This window comes from Silurus meridionalis, chromosome 3, assembly GCF_014805685.1.
Source record: "Silurus meridionalis isolate SWU-2019-XX chromosome 3, ASM1480568v1, whole genome shotgun sequence".
NCBI lineage: Eukaryota > Metazoa > Chordata > Actinopteri > Siluriformes > Siluridae > Silurus > Silurus meridionalis.
Window position 1 is genome coordinate 15,582,417 of NC_060886.1, and position 6,318 is coordinate 15,588,734.

A 6,318-nucleotide genomic window follows, 5' to 3' on the forward strand; every position below is an offset into this window, starting at 1 on the left:
ATTATTAAAACATGCTTGACAGATGAAACGTGGGACCTCGGGCTCAAGAGAGAATGTTTGTTCTTCTGCCATACACTGTAGTCATTTGGTTTTTGGTTCTCAAGTTATTAGGCACCTTGTTGAGGTTTTCATGGGTTTGCTGTCATATGGGCTATGCTAAAACCATTTGTGCCTGTCTGAGATCGAAGGTATGATCAAAATATGAGGTACTCTTTAAGCTTATTTCAAATATTCAGGGAATAAAATACTTTGTTAGCATGGAGTGGAGCTGTCAAGATAATTTATTCTTTCATGGAGTTTCTTGGGCCAACTGCAAGATAAAATTATGAAAGGATAAAAATTTTCCTTGTTAATCATCAAACCATCAGAGAGTATTTTTGTGATTAGATTATCCAGACAGACTGAGAGGAAAGGATCCGCTTAAAATGAATCACTTTTGCAAATAAAATGCAAAAGAATCTTTTTAGTCTCCACTATAAGACTCTCATGCATATTTAGCAATGAGAAATCTCAGGATGGTTGCCAAAGTTCTAAGCAGTGGTAATTGGAATTCATATTTTGGAGAATAGAGAGAGATGTTTTGGAAGTAGCTTGCTTTAAAAAAAAAAACGACAGAGGATGCAACAGCAGTAGCACTAGAGCTGAAGACAGAGAATGAGTCCCCCTGCCAGGCAGATCTGCATCTGGCAACGCATTTGAGAGCCACCTGCTCCAACAAGCCGTCCCCCAAACATCTGACCATGAAAATTGGGAACAAATTATTCTGTCTGAGATCTAAGAAGTCTCCAGTGCTAAAACGATCAAGAAATGGCTGGACCTTATCTCCCATTAGGCACCAAAGACACGCGGCAGCAGCCACCAGTTACCTGGCCTCCCTGTTGACAGCATTGTCACTGGCAGGTCCCCCCGGCCTCCGCCAGTCCCTGGGGACTGGGTCTCAGATGCAGATCACCACGATTAGGGCAGGACAGCCCTCCCTTCAGAGTGATTAGCATTCCCCTGGCGTGACCTACAGGTGTACCCCAGATTAAGTGAATAAATTCATCGCCCAGAGGATCACTGGGCCTGACCCCCTGCTGCAGGGGCCTGAATGAAAATGTGCTGGGAGCTTATAGGCACAGGCATGATTACAGCCTCACCCTGGAGGACACACAGGCCTGACAGCCTGGAGAAAGGGGGGGACCATAGGAGGAATGAACTGGATTTCTTAGGTTTGTTTTCAAAGCAAACCCATTCGTTCATTTGTTGCCTCACTATCATAGTACCAGATCTTTACAGTATATTGTTTTTGGTGGGTTTTGTGTGTTTTTATTTTGCAGTTAACCATCCTTTGTAATTATTTGATAAAATAATCCAAGGTTGGTTTTTTTTCATAATTCATATTTTTCAAAAAAGCCAAAACATCTTCCAAAATTACTATTAACTCTGGAAAATCTTTGTTTTGTGCCTTAAGTATGAAGCATTCAGCATACTAAAATGGTTGGCAAAGCAAAAATCATTTTCAAGACTAGAAAAGGTTAAGCTTTGGGTCTTGACATAGACTTCACAATATACTTTATAGTTTTTATTTTTTTATTAATCCTATGGTCCATTTAAACATAAGGTCCAGATAAACCCTCATCTGGAAAACAGACTGTCTAATAATTTTGCAGGGTTGTCTTGATGAACAATTAAACAGTGCCATTTGTCACAGTACATATTTTGTATATAAAAAGTGGAGATAACAAATTCTTATGTGTAATTTTTATTTAATTATTTTCTCTGTTGTTGAGTCTCGGCCTTATTCTAATCTTTCTATGAATATCAGAAATGTACTCTTCTGTCTCTGTCTCAGAAACATCAAATCACTATCTCTGCCATTGACTACACTGGCCCTTGTTGTTTTTAACCTTTAAAGTTGTTGCTGGTGCTATATGCACATTAGAAAAGAGTAAATCAAAATATTTTACAAACTTTTCCCAAGTCCCATGAATCCCTCATTGCATCATGCAGAAATTAATATTTTTGCATTTTAGGCACTTTACATGTGCCAGTAAACATATTTACTACTGCTGAAGCTTATCTCTTATGTTTCATTTTGGACATTTTCATGTCATCCCTAACTAAAGAAAGGGGTACTGAAATTATATTTGTATCCCAGGCTGTGCCTTAAACAGCCTTGCTTTCTCTACCATTTATCCTCTACATGTCCAAGTCTCTGTGAACAGCAGAGGCATTTGGTGTTGGGTTAAATTCTACTGTATTTTCCCCAAACGACTTAAAAAGCAAGCAAGCCAATATTTTAAGTTTTTCTGTTCCTAAATGCTTTATAGCTTTACTATAAACTGTGCATTAAACTAGATTGTGCAATAAATCTTTTATATAAAGCTTGAGAAATTAGACAATTAAAATCTTATTTAAACCAGATCATTCTGTATTTGCCTGTTTTAGAGTGACCTCTTATTCCCTGTTGGCTTTAGTCTTTGGATGGTAAAGTCAAGGTTTCAGACATGTCTGGTCTGCTTTTTCTTATTCAGTATTAATTGAGTGATAATAAAGTGAGCTCACTGAGGATTGTGACTAGAGGTGCATTCACTTCAATGGGAGCGGGGTGGATTAGGCCCAGTCTTAGCGCCCATGCCGTCTGCACTGGGAGAAAGTGTTTCAGGGCTCAACTGGCCACAGATGAACATAAGGGCCATTAGCATAAAGAGCAGACCATATGTATGGGTCTGAACACATGCCAGGTTATCCCACCTATACATTTTTTAAATGTATGTCTTGTGAAACAGATTTAAAAAAAAATATATCATTGCCAAAATAATGATTAGGAATGCCAGAAAAGAGTGGTTATTGAGCAGTGTTGATTTCTTCTCCTTTTCCCTATCTTCTGCCAGGGATTGTTGTTATCAAATGACACAGTTTCTCAAGCACAGCGTTTGAATCCTAAGGACCTTGGGGAGCAGATTTGTCTCTCACAAGCCCCCTTCCAACGGGGATTAAGGAGATTAGAAACCATAAAATGACCAAGCGCAAACTCCCTAAGTAGCCCAGCTTTTCCCAGCTCCCCCGTCCTGGGATGGACCTAAGGCTGGTTTACAAAGTTCCCCTGAAAGGCCCTTCTTAACATAACAAAGGTCTCAACAATTCGCTGATCTGCCAGAATGGCAGACAATGAACTTGCGGCAGTCCACCCAGCTCATTTTCATCAGAACAAATGGCATTACACTTGGCAATGACATTGTTCTAAACTTGAACACGGGACTCTTCTTTCTTTGTGGAGCTCAAGGTGTCATATTAATTATTTAAATCTCCAGAAAATTTCCAGCTCTATTCCTCCAAGACCTTATCCAGTGCCAGAAGGCCTGGAATTTGCATTAGTTTTGTTAATTAGAACTGAAACAAGGCTTTGATCTCAATGTAAATAAAAAAATGGAAACTTCCAGAATTTATTACTTTCCTTCTAACAAATTTAGCTTTTTCCCATCTTTATGTGTGTTCATTATGCCTGCGACAAACGCTGATTTAGCACGCACACTGGCAGGTGAGAGGTCAAGGGGTTCTAAAGTTAACCAGCTTTATAGGGTCAGTGATAACGGTAATCACATCCTACATCTTATCCAATCTCCCTGACAACAGTGCTTTATGCAAACACATTTCAGGAAAGAAAAGGATTTAAACATAATATGTATGCTTGCAGTGTGTGGGGTGAGTAGTAAACACACACAAAAAATAAAATAAAACAATTTTCTAAAATTTCTCAAACAAAAAGCCTAATGAATTATAAAATGCATTATTTACAAATATTATGAGTGAATATTTTTCTGAATTAAACAAAAAATGAATAATATTCAACTACTGAAATAGATTTGAAATTTTATATAAAATCACTAAACATTCTACTATTTAATAATACTTTAATATAAAGTGATAATATAATTTCACAGTATTTACCCACCTCAGTGTTTTGTGTGGAAATGATGAATAGTACATTTTTCAGTTACATTTGTAATTATTGCTGAAGAAAATGGTCAAAAATAAATGAGTAAACAATTAATTTGATGAATTATTAGAAGGCTTGTCCACATTCCTGAATGAAAAGAAGCAAGCATGCCTGTATCAGCTGATTTAGTGATGTAATAGGAAACATGAACTTCCACAATAACACCGTACACTTTGGGTCCACCAGGAGGCATTGGTTCACTCTGTAGTTTTCTCGTAAAAAAAATTATTAGGAAAATACTAAGAGTCTTTTTGATTCGGTTCCAGAGCTTGGCTTGTTTGATTAGTACATGTGGAGCCTGAAGTAAAGCAGATTAATTACATTAGACAGGTTTCAAAACACTATTGTCACCTCTGTTAAATCAGTATGGCATTACAGCAGTCATTTACTTGCACATGCCTGTTTCCCCTGTAAAGTAGAATTGTATGTATTTCACAGTACAGTACAATATGTGAATAAAATCTCGGAACCTGTGTCCTGAAACAGAATGGACATTCTCCCCATGGCATCATTTAAGCCATTTAATCTTTTCTATTATTTGTGTATGGCTCTTTTCATATAACTATACCAACAATGACTGAGCTCTAGTTTTAAAATAGACACTAACAAAAGATGGCAATTATTTAAAACTATTTTGACACTCTGCGTTCATTATTCTTAGTTCAGATGCTTCACACTGAATTGGAAGTTGATTGTCCATATCTCTGGACAAAAACCATTATGTACATTTGCATTTATCTTCTTCCAGTGGTGACATTATTCATGCTTATGGCCCACGTCTAGTTAACTGTCCCTCAGCAAGAGATGGTATAATCATTGTGCTTACTGCAATGATAGCCAGTCAGGCAGCACAGTTTACCAATTTAGTCCAACCATTATCAACGGCTTAGAGAGAGATCAAACTCTAGTATGTCCTGCTCTCACTCTCCCTGTCTTTTGGGTTTTTCAAATGTTCCCATTTAAGCTCCCTTTCCCTCAGAAGCCCACATTATGATTTAGTACAGGAAAGTGAAATAATTACCCAGGGAATCCAAGTAGCTCATGGCACAGGGGCTTGATGTTGACCCACCAGGGCCTAGAGTCTGCCCACTCCCATGGCTCACGCAAGCAGTCAACAATGAATACAAAGGACTGAGAGGGGATTAGCCAATAAGACATTTGGTAGACATTGTTCTATCTCTGTAAATGAGTTTCTCCAGTTTTATGCAGCACAAACCAGAGACGGAACATCTCAGCAAGAAAATGATATAATTACCCCTTTCTCTTCTCTCTCTTCTCCCTCTCTCTCTCTCTCTCTCTCTCTCTCTCTCTCTCTTTTTATTTCACTCTCTCCTCTATCTCAGTCTTACTTGGTGCCTTTTTCTTTCTCTGTGTTTTTGAAAAAAAAAAATATTTTTGGCCTCTGGATCCTAAATCTTGGACATTAGCAACTGAATAGAAAGCTTTCATACTGTATATCATTTTAATCCTTCATGTTTAGATGCACCAGATGGCTTATTACTGCTCACACCAGGGAAAAAGGAGACAAATGGCCTTGTCGTTTATAGGGAGAGATCTGCAGGAAAAATGGCATTCATATAGGGTTGGCTTTGGATAATTGTGTATCTCTCTGTTCTGAGGCTATGGAACTTTTTCCTATAAATCATAAAACTATTAATACTGGACAGGTGTGTGATTCAAAGAGATGATGTACCTTTGGATAGAAAGCAAAAAGGTGGAAGATGTGTAGATAAAGTGTAATATAATTAGTTAATTCTTTCTTTTTTTTACATCAGATCACAGTAAAAATATAACAAATATTCAGCATTTTACAATTTGAAAGTAAATGAATGTAGTCTTAAATAATAGAAAGATTAATAGTATACAAAACACTAATTTGATGTTGGACATACTCCAAATGTCATGGCATTATGTGCTATGTTCTATGTACTACAACTGGCTAGACACCACAGCACTGTTGAATTTCCTATTCTGATTGTTCAGAAAGTGTTTATTAATTTATAAATCTAACAGCACATCTCAAAATGTAGTGCTGGCTATAATTCAAATGACAGGTCTATGTTCACAGTGATCTGTAAGCTACAGTAAGATCTGATTTACAAGGAACTGAAATGCTGACTTTTTTTTACTTTTTTTAAGAAAACATTTAAGCAAAATGTAGCACAGAATTATTGATTCACTGCTATGGTGAAAGTTACTTTATTTTTAGCTTATATTTTAGCTTAAGTCACAAGTGTCAGTTTTTCTTCTCCCAAGTTAGTATGTTTCCCAACATACAGCAGATTGTGTTTTCTGGTTTCACAATCACATGGCAAACTGGGTAACATTCACAAGAG